Consider the following 19,220-nt stretch of genomic DNA (forward strand, 5'->3'; position numbering starts at 1 on the left):
TAACCACTTCAGTATGAGCGTCGACTATAGTCGACAGCCACAGATGAACGCGCACAGCCAAGCGTCGACTTTAGCCAACAGCCGTGATGTGACTTTTCTAATTTTTTATTTATCAAAATAAAATTGTGAACATTTAAAAATAACGTAATGAAAACATATGTCTATGTTACCTATTCTGATATTTACATGACAAGCAAAGCTGCCTGTAAAGTAAAACAAGCTTTCAGTGCTTTCAAGCTGTCCTCATCACACAAGAGCAAAACGGATCCGTTGTCTAAGCACAGCACTAGCTACCGTGCGGACTGTGAGTGCCGGCTGTGGGCGAGGTTTCGCGGCCAGTGAGCGCCGTACCGAAGTGGTTAAAGAAGATGGGACTGGATATTGAGTGCAGAAGTGCAGAAGCATTGTTTGTTGTCATTGTTAGAATAAATTATAAGGATAATTTACATTGAAGGAACTCAGGAAATTTCACCCCAAAACATGACTGCTTGTTATAAAGAGTGTTTTGCATTAAAGGCCCTTAGAGATCAACAGACCTTGGAAGGGGCTTTCCCTCTATCTGCATAAACCAGACAGACCCACCAAAAAGAACAATTGACTTCCCTTCCCCTCCCTGTTATCTCAATATATTGCAGGAAAGAAGATCAAGAACGGAACCAGAACTGGTCCAAATAGGTAAAATGTAATACCTGTCTCTCAGGTTAATTTACAAGTCGATCTGTTTCCCCCCAACCATTCATCCTCCCCAGCAACCATTTGTTACCCCTAAACAGAATCACCTATATTCCTCATCTCTCCCTGCCCTCTAAAAGGAGGGTATATACATTCCTGGACCCCACTGGGATTTTGGATAATCACTCTGTGATTCTCCCTGTGTACATGGAAAATAAACCCCTTTTTCTTATTAACCTGCTTTATTTTGAGTTGATTGTTCAGCGAAACTTCTGGGATGACAGGAAGTTTCCCCTCTCACCCCCACCACATACGATAAGTGCTCATTTTTAAATGTACAGGCGGATGAGTTTTGACAGCTGTAAACAGTTGTGTACGATGTTGAATATTTTCTTCATTTCTAAAAGGTTCTTTGTGTCCCTTTATAATCAATCTCTTCCAATCCCTGGCCTCAGGTAATCAGCGATCTGCTTTCTGTCACTTTATATTAGTTCTTTCTAGTCGAGAATTTTATGTGGTCTCTGGCATCTGGTTTCTTTCACTCTGTATGTTTTTGATGTTGCACCTTGTTGCATGCATCAGTAGTCTGTTCCTTTTTATTGCTGAGTAGCATTGCATTATATGCACCAGTCTCCTGTTAATGGGTGTTTCTTCTGTGCTCTAAAATCCCTCACTGCGTTCCAACCAAAGCCAGCCTTCCCGTGGGCTGCTCCCTGCAATGTCTGAATGGGATAGGGGTGTCGACAGGCCCATTCCTGGGAGAAGGGGGCTTGTCTGATGATTGATTTTGGTTTAGGGACCCCTCACCAGCCTTGCTGCACTTTTCGTGCTTCCACTCAACCTTCCTTCTTCCCTCTCTTCACTCACGATCAGACTTCATCAAGGTATGATGGCTCTCCCAATCTTCCCCCTCGTTTTCTCTCCCAGGGTTCCAATTTTGACATCTACTTCTCAAAGGACACACACTATTGATAACATAGATTATTTCCTGTTATGAACAAAGCAGCTATGATCATTCTTGTTCAAGTCTTTTGGTGGGCTGTGCTTTCATTTCTGTTGGGTAAATACCTAGGAAGGGAACTGTTCAGTCACATGCTAAGTGTATATTTAACTGTATAAAAAATTATGAAATAGCTTTCCCAAGTGGCTATACCCGTTTACACTCCCACCAGCAGTGTTTGGGAGATCCATTGCTCTACATCCTCCCCAGTACTTGATATTTGTAATTTTATAGACTTGTGTTTATCATTTTAGCCATTCTAATGCATGTGTGCTGGGATGTCATTGATCACTGTAATTGTTAATCCTTACAATGCCAGAATTTGACCCTAGGCCTGCCTGAGTATAAGGCCTGTACTCCTTCTGAATGAGACCACCTACCCGAGAATGAAAGAGATGAGGAAATATTTCCTCATTAAAGGATTGTGTAGAAATAAAAGAGGAAATTAATACCGTGCAGAATTGGCTTGTGTATAAATGAATGTTAAATAAATGAAGATATAAATGAACAAGTATATAATTATTAATAAGACTCTCAAAGTAAAAATAAATGGGACTGGTATGCAGCTTGTTCTTAATAAACATGTGTCAAATTGGGTAAAAATGCAGCTGCCTTGGAAAATAGTTTGGTAGTTCCTCAAAATGTTAAATACAGAATTGCTATATAACCCAGCAATTCCACTGCTACGTATACTTGTACACAAATGTTCATAGCAGCACTGTTCACAATAGTCAAAAGGTGGGAACAACCCCAATGTCCATCAATGGGTGAATGGATAAACAAATTGTGCTATATACATACAAATGCAATGTTAGCTATAAAAAGGAATGAAGCACTGATATATGCTCCAATGTGGATGAATCTCCAAACATTATACTAAATGAAAGAAGCCAGACCAAAAGGTGATATTTTGTATGATTCCATTTATATGAAATATCCAGAATAGGCAATTCTCAGCTATCTAAGAAGTGAACAGCTAGTAGCTTTTTGTAGGAAGTAGGTCCCGGATAAGACCAGAATATAGACACTTGCCTGCTCTGCCATGTCCCATTTTTTGAAGCTTCCATCTGGATCCATGTAGAAATGCTGAAAAAATAAGCAACAAGTAGAGTGCAGATGGGGTGACAGCAAAAGAAAAAAAGTCCATAGTGTTTCATCTATATTTGTTAGTATATTTAGGCAAAGTGGTTGGGGACCAAAAGGAACTATTAATAGTAAGCATATAGTTAGGTCGTGTTTTATTATTTTTTAATTCATTATGATGATCTTCACCTTTTTTTTTTTTTTTTTTTTTGAGACAGAGTCTCACTCTGTCTCCCGGGCTAGAGTGCTGTGGTGTCAGCCTAGCTCACAGCGACCTCAAAGTTCTGGGCTCAAGCGATCCTCCTGCCTCAGCCTCCCAAGTAGCTGGGACTACAGGCATGCGCCACCATGCCCGGCTCATTTTTTCTATATATTTTTAGTTGTCCAGCTAATTTCTTTCTATTTTTAGTAGAGATGGGGTCTCGCTCTTGCTCAGGCTGGTCTCGAACTCCTGACCTTGAGCGATCCACCCGCTTTGGCCTCCCAGAGTGCTAGGATGACAGGCATGAGCCACCGCGCCCAGCCATGATCTTCACCTTTTAATTGCTGCGTTTAGTACATTTACATTTGATGTAATTATTGACTTGAGTTTAGAGCTACTATTTAATTATTTCTTTTCCTTTTTTCCCCTCTATTTTTCATTACTCTGTTTTCCCTTTCCTGACTTCTTTTGAACATTTTTAGTATTCCATTTAATTTTACCATATCTCTTTGCATTTTTCAGCGATGGCATTCTAGTGATTACAATATACATATCTAACTTTTAACGTATTTTTCAATAATATTTTACCACTTTAAATGGAATTTAGAAAACTTATATTGTCATAGATCCCTTTACCTTCCCTCCTGTATGTTATAATTGCCTTATTAATTACATCTACATAAATCAAAACTCCATTATCAGATAATGGTATAATTTTTCTTTCAAGTGTCAAACATATTTAAAAACTCAATACAAGAATGATCTATTATATTTATCCAGATATTTACCATTTCTGTTGCTCTTCATTTTTGATGGTCTAAGTTTCTTTCTAGTATAATTTCACTTCTGTTTAAAGAAGTTTCTCTACTAATTATTTTAGAGTACATTTGCAGTGGATTCTCCAAGATTTTTTTAAATCTGAAAATTTTTTATTTCGATTTTATTCCTAAAGAATATTTCTGCTTGATATAGAACTCTGGGATGACAGTTATTTTCTTTCAGCACTTTGAAAATGTTGTTTCACTTCTTTCTGGCCTCCCTGGTTTCTGAAAGAATATCAGTCATTCTAATCATTATACTCCTATAAGTAATGCATTGGTTTTCTCTGGTTGCTTTCAAGATTTTTTTCTTTTTCTTTTTTTTGAGGGGAGTGGCTGGTGGACAGGGTCTCACTCCTGTCACTCAGGCTGGAGTGTAGTGGCGTCATCATAGCTCACTGTAGCCTCGAACCCCTGGGGTTAAGTGATCCTCCTGCCTTGTCAGCCTCCTGAGTAGCTAGGACTACAGGTGTGTGCTACCACACTGGGCTAATTTTTAAACTTTTTTTTGTAGAGACAGGGTCTCACTATGTTGCCCAGGCTATTGTTGAACTCCTGGCCTCAAGCTAACCTCCCACCTCGGCCAAAGTGCTAGAATTACAGGCATGAGTCACTGCGTCCAGCTTCAAGATTTTTTTCTTTGTTGTTAGTGTTCAGTAGTTTGGTTATTATTTGTCTGGGCACAGATTTCTTTGTGGTATGCTGCTTGGGGTTTGATGAACCTCTTGATTTATAGGTTTACGTCTTTTGCCAAATTTGGGAAGTTTTCAGCTATTATTTTTCAAAAATTTTTTCTGCGTTTTACTTTTTCTTTTTTCCCTCTGAAATTCTGAGGAATGTTAGGCCTTTTGGTATTGTCCCATAGTTCAGTGAGGCTCTGATAGTATTTTTCCAATTTTTTCCTCTGTGTGCTTTAGATTATATCAGTATTACTTGTTTCGCCTTTTGCCTCAGGTTCCAATATGGCTCAGCATAGCACTATTGCTAATTCTGCCTTTATTTAAAATTTTGATATGTTGTTCATCATAGAGTTGTGGAGTTTTTTTGCTTTAATTTTGATTTTTAAAGATTATTGCATTGAAATATTAGTTATCTTGATTATTGAGTGTTTTGGTACTCCCCCCTCCTTAAATTTTGTGCCTGAGGTGATCACCTCACCTGTTGTTAGGGACAGGTGCAGGTTGGCAGCTCTAACCACAGGAAAAGAGGACAGGGGCAAAAAGGAGGCGGCCAATGAACATTTAGAACCTAACCCTCAACAGCAGGAATTTGCGGTTAGGAACGGTTCCCCGCCAGGAGCATGCGCAGAAACTAGGAGCTCTTGTCTAAAGGTGACCTATTTGCCGTTAACATATATTAGCGTAATAAAAGTCACACCCCTCAGCGCCCAGCAGTTTACAATTGTCATGGCAACCCCAGGAAGTTACCCTATAAGGATAAAAATGGGGAGGGCCCTTATCTCTAAGAACTCTCCACCCTTTTTCCAGGAAAATAATGCATATTCCATCGACCATTTAGCATATCATAAGGTGTGGACCTAAAAGCTGAAGTGTAGTAAGATCCCAGCGTCTTCTCCACCCGCGGAGACAGACCCGTTCCCCCGAACTCTGGCTTTCTATTTCTGTGCAAAAATAGCCTGCAGTAAAAGCTCTTGTGTGAGTTCTTCCTATCTGTCATCACTCTGTGGCACCAGCCAGCCTTGTGATTCTTCCAAGCCAGGAGCCAAAGAACCAGGGCAATACCTCTCAAAAAAATCGACCCTGACACTAAGTGCCCCTAGTTTTTGTCCTACTGGATAATTTCTATCACACTATCTTTAAGTTCATTGACTTGTTCCTCTGTCATCTACATTGCTCTTGACACTATCCAGTAACTTTTAAATTTTGGTTATTTTTTTAGTTCTAATAATTTCCATTTGATTTTTCTTTATATCTTCTATTTCTTTGCTGAAATTTTGATATTTCGGTTTCCAGGCATTAGCATTTCCTTATTATAAAGGAGTTTTATAATAGCTGCTTTCAATTCTTTGTCAGATATTTTCAATACCTACATCATCTGAGTGTTGATGTTTGTTGATTATTTTCCCTTATGAGTTGAGACCTTCCTGGTTCTTCATATGCCATGTAATTTTGGACTGTATCCTGGATATTTTAAAGATTATTTTATGAGGCCCTGTGTCCTGTTAAACCCAAGGAGAATGTTAATAGTTTTTGTTTTAGCAGGCAGTTGACTATTAGTTGAGTTCTGCCCAGCCTTCCTTCCATGGATTCCAGTTTCAATGTCCATTCAGTTTTCAAAGCCCTTGCGATGCTGTTCAGATGTGCTCCACCCAGTGGCTGATCTGGGACCTTGGTGGTGTTCTACCCCTTACTTCCATTCTCAAAAATCTATGTATGTTATTTTGGATCAGATCCATGTATATGCAGCTTGAGGTGTAAGCCCAGGAGTTTATAAATAGCTTTTTTTTTTTTGAAGTTTTAAATTTTTTTCAGCATATTATTGGGGTACAAATGTTACAGTTACATATATTGCCTTCCCCCCTTCCCCCTGGATCAGAGATTCAAGCATGTCCATCCCCCAAACTGTGCGCATCGCACTCATTATGTATGCATATACCCATCCCTCCTCCCCCCCCTGCCTGGCATCTGATGAATGTTATTCCTATATGTGCACTTAGGTGTTGATCAGTTAATACCAATTGCTGGTGAGTACATGTGGTGCTTATTTTTTCATTCTTGGGATACTTCACTTAATAGAATGGGTTCTAGCTCTAGCCAGGAAAATACAACATCTCTAATCATCAGGGAAATGCAAATCAAAACCACAATGAAATATCACTTATCTCCAGTGAGAATGGCCTTTATTAACAAGTCCCAAAACAATAAATGTTGGTGTGGATGCGGAGAGAGAGGAACACTCCTACACTGCTAGTGGGACTGCAAACCAGTTCAACCTCTGTGGAAAGCAATATGGAGATACTTCAAAGCGATACAAGTGGGTCTACCATTTGATCCAACAATCCCACTACTGGGCATCTATCCAAAAAAACAAAAGACACTCTATAAAAAAGACACCTGCACTCGAATGTTTATAGCAGCACAATTCACAATTGCAAAGATGTGGAAACAACCCAATTGCCCATCAATACATGAGTGGTTAATAAAATGTGGTATATGTATACCATGAAGTACTATAAATAGCTTTAAACATCACTTTTCTGAATTCCTCTGTCTCCATGATCTTCCTGATACTTTCTGCTTTTCTAGAGTTTCCCTTCTCAGTTCTGCAGCCAGAAAGCTGGGACTTTAGGAAAATCTGCTTTGCCATGCACTTCTGCAACTGTGCCCACATTTGGGCCCAGCAGCAAGAAGAGAGAGAGAAGAAAACATGCACAGGGGGTTTACTCCACCTGCTTGGGACCACCACAGCTCTGACTGCAGAGGAATATTTTCCTCCCTCAGTGTTTTGGATTCTATGGGCTACAGGTTGTCACCGCTGCCACTAATGCAGAGGATTGCTTGGGACTAGGGCACAAGAGAATGGAGAAAAGAAAACAAAGGGAAAAAAGAAAAGAAAAATGGAGGATGTTTGCATTGTCTCTGAGCATTAAGAGACCGTCTTTCAGCTCCCTGCACCAGAACTAGAGGGCTTCTCCTGGAACCCCGTCTGCACTCATGCCCACTTCTGGGTTTGGGGCCATATTGAATTCAGGCTGGGGGATACTGGAGGGAAAAAAATAGCAAATTCACTGCCAGCAGTAGGCATGGGTGAACTCTAGTCTTCCAACTCAGTCTTCCTGCTACTGTTTACTTTTCAGAGTCCTCAAATCAGCCAGGTTTTATAGCTGCATTCAGTAGGACAGACAGTGTAAAATGTGCTTAACTGGAATCAGAATTCCTAACTATAATTATTTTTTAAAGGGATTATTGCTTGGAATGATTATTATTATTGCAGAAAAACCACAATGATGGTTATCCCAGTGTCAAAAGCACAGAGTAAAAATTCTTAAATTACTGACAGAGTGCCATCTGGGGGCTCCCCGAAGACCCAGACTTCCTTAGACTCAAGTTTACTTCTCCCGGGGAATCTCTGTGACCATCTACCTCAAGATGATGTTAGAAGTGAAGAGAGAAGATGAGCTGTAAGTGCAAGGTTTTTGTAAGCCTGGGGACTCAAAGAAGGCCTTCTGGTGTAATTGAAAATAGCTATGTGTTCTTTACCTCTTTTTAAGCCAAGCTATGCTTGATTCAAATGCAACATGTATTGTATACATGCTCCCTGTGTTACCTAGACCAAAGAGGAGGAGAGACCCTAAGGGTGAGTTGAGCATCTTCCCGTGCTTCACAAAGCCCTCGGGCTGTATGGAGCTCATTAAAAATCACTGGCCTGAGGCCGGGCGCGGTGGCTCACACCTGTAATCCTAGCACTCTGAGAGGCCAAGGCGGGCGGATTGCTTGAGCTCAGGAGTTCAAAACCAGCCTGAACAAGACCGAGACCCTGTCTCTACTAAAAATAGAAAGAAATTAATTGGCCAACTAAAAATAAAGAGAAAATATAGCCGGGCATGGTGGCACATGCCTGTAGTCCCAGCTACTGGGAGGCTGAGGCAGGAGGATTGCTTGAGCCCAGGAGTCTGAGGTTGCTGTGAGCTAGGCTGATGCTATGGCACTCTAGCCCGGGCAACAGAGTGAGATTCTGTCTCAAAAAAAAAAAAAAAATCACTGGCCTGGACTCAGGCTTTGGAAACATACACGAGTATATTTGTGCCACTATGAGTGAGTTACTTCACCTCTCTGTGCTTCCTTATCTGTAAAATGAGTCTAATTATATTTATCACCCACATCTGCTGCGAAGATCAAATGAGCTTTCACAAGTGTCTAAAACATAACATGTTCTTAATGGTAGTTTTTGTTCTTTTAAAGCCCTATTTTCTTAAGATATATTTGATAATACTACTGCTAGTCAGGCTGGCCACACATATTCTATGTCTTTATTCAAACTTCTTTCCATCTTCAAGATGGAAACTTTCCTCCTGTTGAAAGCGGTCTAGTGTTAGACAAACGCAGATTTGAATCCAGGCTTTTCTGTCTGGGGTTCTGTGACCAAATTACTTCCTTCTTCTGAGCCACAGATCACAGACTGTGAAGTAGATGCGATGAAAGCGTTTACTTCAAAAAGTTTTGTGAATCTTAACTAAGCACTTAGCATAGTGACTGACAGATACTAAAAATTGGCATATAGTAAAGATATTTTGTGGTTGAAAAGATATGATGTGATACAGCGTCATGCTCAGAAAGGGTAGGGTTGTCTGACTCCCATGTCCTCACTTGCATTCTCGCCATCTCTAGTGACGCCTGGGTTGAAAGCTCTGCTGGTGCATGAGAACTAATTAATTTCTCTGAGCCTTCCTTTTTTCCTGCTTAAGTTAGAGAAGTCTGCCTTCCTTCCCCAACCATGACACATGGGGAGAAAGGAGGAGTATGATGATTTAAAACTAAGTCCACAAACTCTTTGGCACTCTCCCCTCCAAAAGGTGGAACCTAAGTCCCTTTCCCTTTAGGACTTGTTCCAAATGAATAGCATACGGCAGAAGTGACAGTGAGCAAAGCCAGGTATGGTGGCTCACACCTGCAATCCTAGCACTTTGAGAGGATCACTTAAAGCCAGGAGTTTGAGACCAGCTTGAGCAACAAAGCAAGACCCCATCTCTACAAAAAATATAAAAATGAGCCGGGCATGGTGGCGCATGCCTGTAGTCCCAGCTACTCGGGAGGCTGAAGCAGGAGGATCACTTGAGCCCAGGAGTGTGAGGTTGCTGTGAGCTAGGCTGACGCCATGGCACTCTAGTGTCCAGGATACAGAGAGAGACCTTGTCTCAAAAGAAAAAAAGAAAAAGGAAGTGACAATAAGCAATTTTAGGCCGGGCGCGGTGGCTCACGCCTGTAATCCTAGCACTTTGGGAGGCCGAGGCGGGCGGATTGCTCAAGGTCAGGAGTTCGAAACCAGCCTGAGCGAGACCCCGTCTCTACCAAAAATAGAAATAAATTAATTGACCAACTAAAAATGTATATACAAAAAATTAGCCGGGCATGATGGCGCATGCCTGTAGTCCCAGCTACTCGGGAGGCTGAGGCAGTAGGATCGCTGAGCCCCGGAGTTTGAGGTTGCTGTGAGCCAGGCTGACGCCACGGCACTCACTCTAGCCTGGGCAACAAAGTGAGACTCTGTCTCAAAAAAAAAAAAAAAATAAGCAATTTTAGAGACTAGGTCATAAAAGTGTGGCTTCTTTCTTCTGAACTTTCTACTAATATTATGGATCATTCACTCTGGAGGAAATAGTTGGCATGTCATGGGGACACGTAAACAGCTTGAGGAGGGGCCTACACGGCGAGGAACCCAGGTTTCCTGCCCACTGCCATGTGAGCGAGCCGTCCTGGAAGCAGATGTCTGGCACCATTCAAGCCTTCAGACGCTGGCAGATTCGCTTATACCCTAAATGCAGCCCTGCGACAGACTGCCGACCAAAATTTTCAGACAAGCCACTCTCAAATACCTGACCAATAGAAACTGTGAGATAATATGTGTAGGGTGTTTTAAGCCACTAGGTTTTGGAGTAATTTGTTATGCAGTGATAGCTAACACAGATTTGGGTGCCTGGAAGCGGGGTGCTATCATAACAAGTATCTTTTACGTAGTTTTGCAACAACTGGGAGGACTTTGAAGAGTGTTTATGAAAGGCAAAAAGTTCTTGAACAGACTGAAGAAGTAGAAGAACAGACTGTAGAAGTCTGAGCTTTGAGGAGGTGCCAGTGAAGGCTTAAATAGAAGTAAGGAATGTGTCGTAGGCAAATGAAGACAGAGAGATCGTGTCATGTACTGGCAGGAGGTTTAGCAACACTGTCACCCCAAACTGCGGTCTCCAACCACCGGTCTGTGGCTGGTACCGGTCTGTGGCCTGTTAGGAACCAGCCCTACCCGAGCTCTGCCTCCTCCTCCCCACGCGCCCTTGCTCCCATCTGTGGAAAAATTGTCTTCCATGAAACTGGTCCCTGGTGCCAAAAAGGTTGGGGAACGCTGACCTAAAATTATTTGGAAGGTGGGAAATGTACCAAATGAACTGGATGATCTAGCTAAAGAAACTTCCAGCTAAAGTGTTGATGGTCCTGCATGGTTTCTACCTGCTGCTTATAGTAAAAAATGAAAGGACGGAGATAAGGCAAGGAATAACTGGTAAACATATGCTGGTTTTGAAGATTTCTAGATCCTTCAAATGGTTAACCATGCTACAATTAAGAAATGACTTTGGAACAAATATCAAATCCAGGGTACTCTCAGGAAAGCATGATCTAAAAATAAAGCTAAAGATATGACTGTAAAATCCGTTCTTAAAACCTCAGAAAGATCCAAGGTCATGCCTCAGAGTGCTGTGCACTCAAGCAGTAGGGCTTTTAAGAAGCTTGAGGGCACTGTCCCTCAGTAGTCTCAGCAGATGCCTGATGTTAGAAAGGGCTTATCCGAAAGATATTTTTGGATGAGGCTTTGGTGTAATGGCGCAAACCTTAATAAGATTCACAGAACACTCACAAAGTTTTGATGAGAATTATATTTACAGAAGCACTGGACTGAAAGATATAGAGACAGTACAAAATGAGAAGACAGGCGGAGCGTGGTGGCTCACGCCTGTAATCCTAGCACTCTGGGAGGCTGAGGCGGGAGGATCGCTCAAGGTCAGGAGTTCGAAACCAGCCTGAACAAGAGCGAGACCCCGTCTCTACTAAAAATAGAAACAAATTAATTGGCCAACTAAGAATATATAGAAAAATTTGCCAGGCATGGTGGCCCATGCCTGTAGTCCCAGCTACTTGGGAGGCTGAGGCAGGAGGATCGCTTGAGCCCAGGAGTTTGAGGTTGCTGTGAGCTAGGCTGATGCCATGGCACTCTAGCTGAGGCAACAGAGTGAGACTCCGTCTCAAAAAAAAAAAAAAAAAATCAGAGACTCTTTAGTGCCTATTTTCCCCTTTCTTTGCACAGACACATCTGTGGAAGTTATTCTACACTTTCCCACCATCGTATGTTGCTGTGTGGAGGCAGATGATTTGTCTCTTTGCTTCATAGGTCCTCAGGCTGAGAGGAACTGTACTCAAGAAGCTATACTTTGGCTGGGCTTGGTGGCTCACGCCTGTGATCCTAGTACTCTGGGAGGCCGAGGCGGGAGGATCACTCAAGGTCAGGAGTTCTAGAGCAGCCTGAGCAAGAGTGAGACCCTGTCTCTACTAAAAATAGAAAGAAATCAATTGGCCAACTAATATATATAGGCAGGAGGATGGCTTGAGCCCAGGAGTTGGAGGTTGCCGTGAGCTAGGCTGACTGCACGGCACTCTAGCCCAGGCAACACAGTGAGACCCTGTCTCAAAAAAAAAAAAAAAAAAAAGAAGCTGTACTTAAAGGACTGCATCTGAGGAGCCTCATGTGCACTGGGACCTGATTTAGATGACAGTGCAGCTTCCTCTGTGCTCGCGCTGCGTTGGGTCCCTTGCTCTAGGGGAAGTTCGACTCCCCCTGGACTAAGCCATCATGGAAGCGAGTCCCCCGGCCCCATGCAAGCTGTCAGCTGCCTGCGACCACTTTAGCGGCCTGAGTCAGAACCTCCCAGCTAAGCTGCTCCTGAATTTCTGACCCACAGACACTGCGATGGTATACGTTTGTTGTTTTGGGGAGCGATTTGCTGCTGGTAATAGGTAACCAATGCAGGTACTGAGTCGGGTGGTAGGGGATAGCGGGACACAAGGAAGACTATAGAGAAGCAGGAAGTGAATCCAGGCCATGAGCCCTTGATCCCACGGGCACCTTCTATAGCCACAGAATAACTCATGGCATCGGAGATCCTGCTACCCTGCTGCGCTCCACTGGCAGGACCCTCACCCTCCTCCCCAGTGCCACTGTGCCCTGCTTCTGTTCAAGTGGCTTTAGGTGAAGCTGGTTTCCTCATGCAGTTGAAAAGCTTCATGGACAGCCAGGCCTCGCAATTCTCAGAGAAGATGAGCAAGTGGCAGATTTGATACATAAGACTTCTAGCCAGCCTGCCTGGTGAGAAGTCTTATGTATCAAATGTCTTAGAAGGATGACACCAAGCACCAAAATTCTAGGAGGCGTTTTCAAGCCCCTCCACCACTAGTATGGAAGGCTGACAAAACTGGTGACTACTGAATGTGTGTGTGGGCCGCCCGTCCATTTCATGACTCAGGCCCGGCATGAGTCACTTTCAAGGCCAACAGTGAGCTCGCAGAGCTAGAAGGGCTGTGTCTTCCTAAGGTCTTCGTTTAGACACAAATGCCACCAGCATATACAATTTTGCCTCTCCTAGGGACAGGTTGTGTGCTTTGTCTTGGCTGCCCTGTTATCACTGCTGGGAAATGTCTCAGTCCACTGGGAAGAGGAAATTGTCCATGTTCAGGCTCACACTTCCTCTGCTCTCTCTACCCTGATTGGCTAACCAGGGTCCCGGGGTGACAGGGCTGAGACCAGTGGTGTGCTAGAGCCAGCCTGTACCAGCTCCCAATAGCTGGTTGCCAAATTTTTCAGAAGTTTTACTTGCTGGTTATTAATCACAGCCATTATTAAAAATTAAATTACATAAACTCACTATTAAATACATTGTATTAAATTATAGTTAGTAAGTACTCAAAACTAATCAATTCCTAGTTGTTTACTACCTTTTATCTATACTCTTTTTTTTTTTTTTTTTTTTTTTTTTGAGACAGAGTCTCACTTTGTTGCCCAGGCTAGAGTGAGTGCCGTGGTGTCAGCCTAGCTCACAGCTACCTCAAACTCCTGGGCTCAAGCAATCCTCCTGCCTCAGCCTCCCGAGTAGCTGGAACTACAGGCATGCACCATCATGCCCAGCTGACTTTTTTTCTCTATAGTTTTAGTTGGCCAATTAATTTCTTTCTATTTTTAGTAGAGACGGGGTCTCGCTCTTGCTCAGGCTGATCTCGAACTCCTGACCTTGAGCGATCCTCCTGCCTTGGCCTCTCAGAGTGCTAGGATTACAGGCGTGAGCTACCTCCCCCAGCCTATACTCTATCCATTTATGTCCATTCTATCTATGCGGTGGAAATACTGAGCACATGTGGTGTGTTACCGCACCTTTCTTCTCATCTCTGCATTCAGTGCCATAACATCGGTAGGTTCAAATCAGCCATAGTGGGAGTATTTGCCCCATGGAAATCAGCAAATGCTACATATATGTCAAGGCTTTTTTCCTTAGGAGAGTTGGGTGTTACACATTCACCAGCATATCACTGGCTGGGCCCCACCTGTAGATTCAGACAAGTGTAGACTCCATGGCATTTCACAGCTTTTTAAACTGAACTTTGTTTCAAAGACTCACCTAGGTGACCTTCTTGAAACGACAGCAAGTTTCAATGGATGGGATTAATATCTTCTCCTGCTGGAAGGAGTCAGTGAGGCCCTGCCTACCATTGCAGGTCAGGATAGGGACCTGCCAGAGCCATGGGTGCCGTCAGTCACTCATGACTCAGAAGACCCTGCCGTGTCCTTCATCTAGGGCAACCTGGGGGTCATATCAGTGGCTGTCCAGTGTGCCTCACCAGGAAAATAGGCATCTGTCTTAGCCCATCTGTGTTGCTATAAAGGAATACCCGAGGCTGGGGAATTTATAAAGAAAAGAGGTTTATTTGGATCATGGTTCTACAGGCTGTACAAGAAGCCTGGCACCAGCAACTGCTTTGGTAAGGGCTTCAGGCTGCTCCCACTCATGGTGGAACGTCATGGGGAGGAAAGGGGAGTTGGCATGCAGAGATCACAGGGTGAGAAGGGGTAAGAGAGAGGTAGGGAGGTGCCAGGCTCTTTTAGCAACCAGACCTCACAGGAACTAATATAGTGAGAACTCACTCATTACTCTAGATAGCATCAAGCCATTCATGATGGGTCCACCCCCATGACCCAAACACCTCCCCTTAGGTCCCAACTCCAACACTGGAGATCCAACTTTAACATGAGGTTTGGATGGTCAAATATAATATCCAAACTATAGCGGCATCCTAGAAGAGAACTGTCTGACAGGGGTGGGCAGTAGCTGCTCCGTGCAGTAGCCACATCTACACCGTTAATCTCACCCCAGGGTCCTGAGCCCTTGTAAAAGAAGGGACCGTTTCAAAGGAAGAATCTTAAGATTCAGGCAGTACTCCAACCCGAACTTGTGTGAGGGGTCATCTAGCACTCAGATTCTCCTGTTGGTGTCCCCATTGTTTATGAAAACGAAGCCAAATGGGACTCTGATTCAGTGGCAGGACGGGGTCATTACCTACTCCTGCTCAATTGCATCCTGTTGTACAGTTCCAGCAGATCCAGGAATTCACAAATTCTGAACTCAGTGGCCATTTATCTTTACATGCAATAGAAGGACTAATGAAAGACAGCATTTCAAATTGGACTGGGACAGTACATAAAACTGGCGCTGTCCTGTTGCAGAGAGAATTAGCTGACAAGCAAAGGTTCAGGCTTCCCTTCCACAGTGTAGAGTTGTTGCCGAGAAGAGGATTCCTGGCCAGGGACTACCATTTCCCAGCCCCACCCCCAACTCTAGGCAGGATCATCTGACTAGTTCTTGCCAGTACAATGAATGGATGGGATGTGTTTCATTTCAAGGCCAAGGTGATTGAGTAACGGGCATGTGATTCTCCACGCTCATGTCTCCATCTGCTGCTGGAACACTAGGATGATCTTGAAGCCACAAGATGGAAATATCCGCATCCCTGATTCATCACTTGGATGAGAGTCACGGACTGTCCAACAGATAGACTTGAGAGAGAAGTAAACTCCTGTTGTGTTAAACCATTGAGATGTAAGAGTTGTTAGTTACAGCAGCTAGTGTTACTTTGATTAATATATGTTCTCTGGCTTGTAAAGTACTTCAAGTAAATTCTAGGCCCTTGTTACTAGTATCCTCCATGACCTCCTGAACCAAAGAGTGGCTGTCTATCTCTATCTCTAAGATATTTTGTTTCATTCAGAATGAGCCCCTGATCTGAGTAATTCCGGTACCAACTGAAGACTAAGGGAAATCAGATACTGTCCCTCCCACCTTAGGAAATTCTTCATTGGGTGATATTTTGAGTGAATCCCCTGCCCCATTTCAGGCTGACAGGCCCAGCCAGGATAAAGCAATAACTCCCATGCCCAGGGTGACTGAGTCTGGCACAGCTTCAGGATCCCCCTGCCTTGGCAGATTTCATGGAGCATTCCTGTGCCAGCACAGCCTTCAGGGAGTCCCCAGTGAGGGTGCTATGAACCCAGGTGCCCAGGCCTTATTGGAAGACAGTTTTACTTTGGAAGACAGTCTGACAATCAACCCGCTTATTAAGGCTTTTGGTGGGGCTACCTCTGGCCCAGGGTTCTGAGGGACACAAAAACCATGCAGGACCAAGGATAGACTGGGAAAATCTCTGGGGAACAGAAAACTGAGACTTTGTCTCATACTTTTATCCTTCCCCTTCCAGGCCTACAATGCCATATTCGCTGTGGGGCAGATGGCTTGACTAATAAGAGTCCACTCCTGCCCTGCCACTTTGGTTCCGTTACCTGCTGCCCCAGTGTCTGAAGCCTGCAGGAGACTCTTTGATTCCTTGACTTGCACTGCTGTGCTCTGTTAAATCAAGAACCCACCCATCTTGTGCCTTTCCCAGGGTCTCCAACTACCATTCTACCTGTCTACTACCTACCTCTTTCATATAAGTTGTCAGATGAAGTGTGTTGAACCAGACCCTCAGATAGTAGCCCTGACATTCTGTCTGCCACAGACAGGACTCTTGAGCCCACTGACCTCCCAGATATCCACTGGATGGATATGTGGGGAAGAGAGTCTTCACATATGGTGCCACTTGTCTCTTGCTGGCTGCAGGAGAGGCATAAAACAGTTCATAGACACCTTGGTGTTCACTGCTGGAATGGGATTGGAAGGAAGCAAGGGATGGCAGTTGGTTCCAACTCCTAGATTAGGTATTTTAGTCCTCAGGCCATGAAGTCCCCGCCAGAGTTCTACTTCATAATGCATGCCAGCATTCCACTGGCGCCAAGACTCCACTTGTTAGGAGAATGGTATCAAACCTGATGATTCATCTTCCCCCTCTTGGTTTTTGTGTTTCAATGATGATTGCTCTCCAAGTATGGTATTTGCTCTTATATGGCAAATTTCCTATGAATTTTCTAATTCATACTAATTATGAATTTCAGTTTCCTCATTTGTAAAATGTAAATTATAATCTCTACTCCTGAGATGTATGAGGAGGAGTAAATGAGATAATACATGTCAAGTACTGAGAACATTGTCTGCAAGAAAGTAGTTCAATAAAGTATCTCCCATTTCTTCTAGTTGACTTTCAGCCTTGCTTTCAACCCCTCTGTTTTAGCCATTTTTCATAGGTGCCTGGGGCTTACACACAGTTCTCAAACACGAAGGAAGCTCTGATGTTACTGTGCCCCTTGACAATAAACAACAGGAACAGAAGTTGATGACAGTGACTCATAGAATTTTGGTCCAATCTGACAGAAGAAAAGCAGAAGATTCTGTCCTCAATCTTGCACTGTCATACTTTTTAGGTGCTGATGGCTTGCGAGTCATGTTCAAAGGAGACACATAAGGCAAGGGTGAGAGACAAAGGAAGAAAGAGAAAATAAGAAGAGATCACCTGCTGGCTAGCCAGTCAACCTCATGGGGAATAGGCCAGACCAAGTGCAATGCAGGAACCAGGTGGCCTCTCACCTGGAGGAGAAGAGAGCTTGCACAGGTGTGGCAGAAGCCAAAAAGGCAATCACAAGAATAAGAACACAAAAATGTTTAGATACATGCAATCATACATTGACAATAGTAAGTCACCATTAGGGAATGCCAATGAAACCAATTTGCCTCATTTTGAAAACTAGAAATTAAAGGAATATTCAAGCATTTGTCTTGCTTTTCCTCCTATAAAAAAGGTGACCAAATAATAAATGTGGGGAAGTTTCTTCTTATTCCAGCTAAGAAATGAAAAAGTACAGATAGAATTAGAGTATAACCATTCTAAACCCTAATAAATGAATGGATTTAGACATTGGGCATCACTAGTTAAAAACATCACAAAACAAGACATAAGATTATGTGCCTCCAGGTGAAGAACCCAACACTACCCGTGAAGTATTATTGACAAGAAAGTCAAACTTGACTCTAATCAAGCTTTAACGTCAGCTGCCAGTTTACAAGAAATACAGAGTAAGAGAAATATTTTAAATGACACCACAGGGCGGCGGTAAGCACGACCTAGGATGTGGGGAAACTCCAGCAGATAACTGATTCCGTTTCTTCAAAGAAAAGAAAAAGAGATGGAGAAGATGGAGGAGGATATTTACAGATTGAAAGAGACTTAATAGACATGTTAACGAATTACAATGTGGGAACTTTATTTTGATCCAGTTTCAAACTGAATATATAAATATATATATGATATTATCAGGCATTTGAGAAATTTGAACACTGGCAAGATATTTGATGATATTCCATTTCAAGATAGTTTCTAAATATATATACATAAATATTTCAAAGATAATAAATGTAACAATATTTGTAACATTCTCTTAGACCAGTTACCTTTCAATAGAGACAATAAGTTGAAATAAAAAATAAAATAAATAAATAAAATTGTTCATTTTAAAGAGCCAATAATAGCATTTTGATTTTAAAATCCTAAAATAAGTATGGACCAAAGTCTATGATGTTTGGGATTTGCTTTAAAATAATCTAGAGTATAGCATGTGGGCATAGAATACTGTTAACAAAATTGGCCATGAGTTGATCATTGTTAAAGCTGGGTAATGGTTACATGGAAGTTCATTACACTATTCTATGTTTGTGTATGTTTAAAACTTTCCATAATACAAAATTGAAAGAAAGAGAACAGTTTACTTTTGGGGGGAGGGCAAGAGCGCTCACTAACATGGTGAGTTGCTTTGATTAGCACCCAGAGGTGGTTATGGGATGAGGAAAATGGAATCAATTTACTAATTCCTGTATGACCCTGGTATTTGAAAGAACAACCCTGGTAGTATTGGGTGGAAACATATGACTATTTCTTGCCAAAGATTTGTGAATGGAAGTGACATATATTACTTTCAAGCCAGAAGATTGAGAACTGACAAAAATCTTTTTCCTTCTTGCATGGCAATTAGCATTATTTGAGAAAGGCTACTTCCTCAGACTGGGTCTCTCAGTGACTAAGAAGAATAGCAAACAGAACAGAAGACAAGGTTTTATTTTTATTTTATTTTTTTAATTTTTTTTTTATTTCAGCATATTATGGGGGTATAAATGTTAAGGTTATGTATATTGCCCATCCCCCCCCTGGAGTCAGAGCTTAAAGTGTGACCATCCCCCAAATGTTGCACATCTCAC

The sequence above is a fragment of the Microcebus murinus genome, chromosome X (assembly GCF_040939455.1).
Source record: "Microcebus murinus isolate Inina chromosome X, M.murinus_Inina_mat1.0, whole genome shotgun sequence".
Lineage (NCBI taxonomy): Eukaryota > Metazoa > Chordata > Mammalia > Primates > Cheirogaleidae > Microcebus > Microcebus murinus.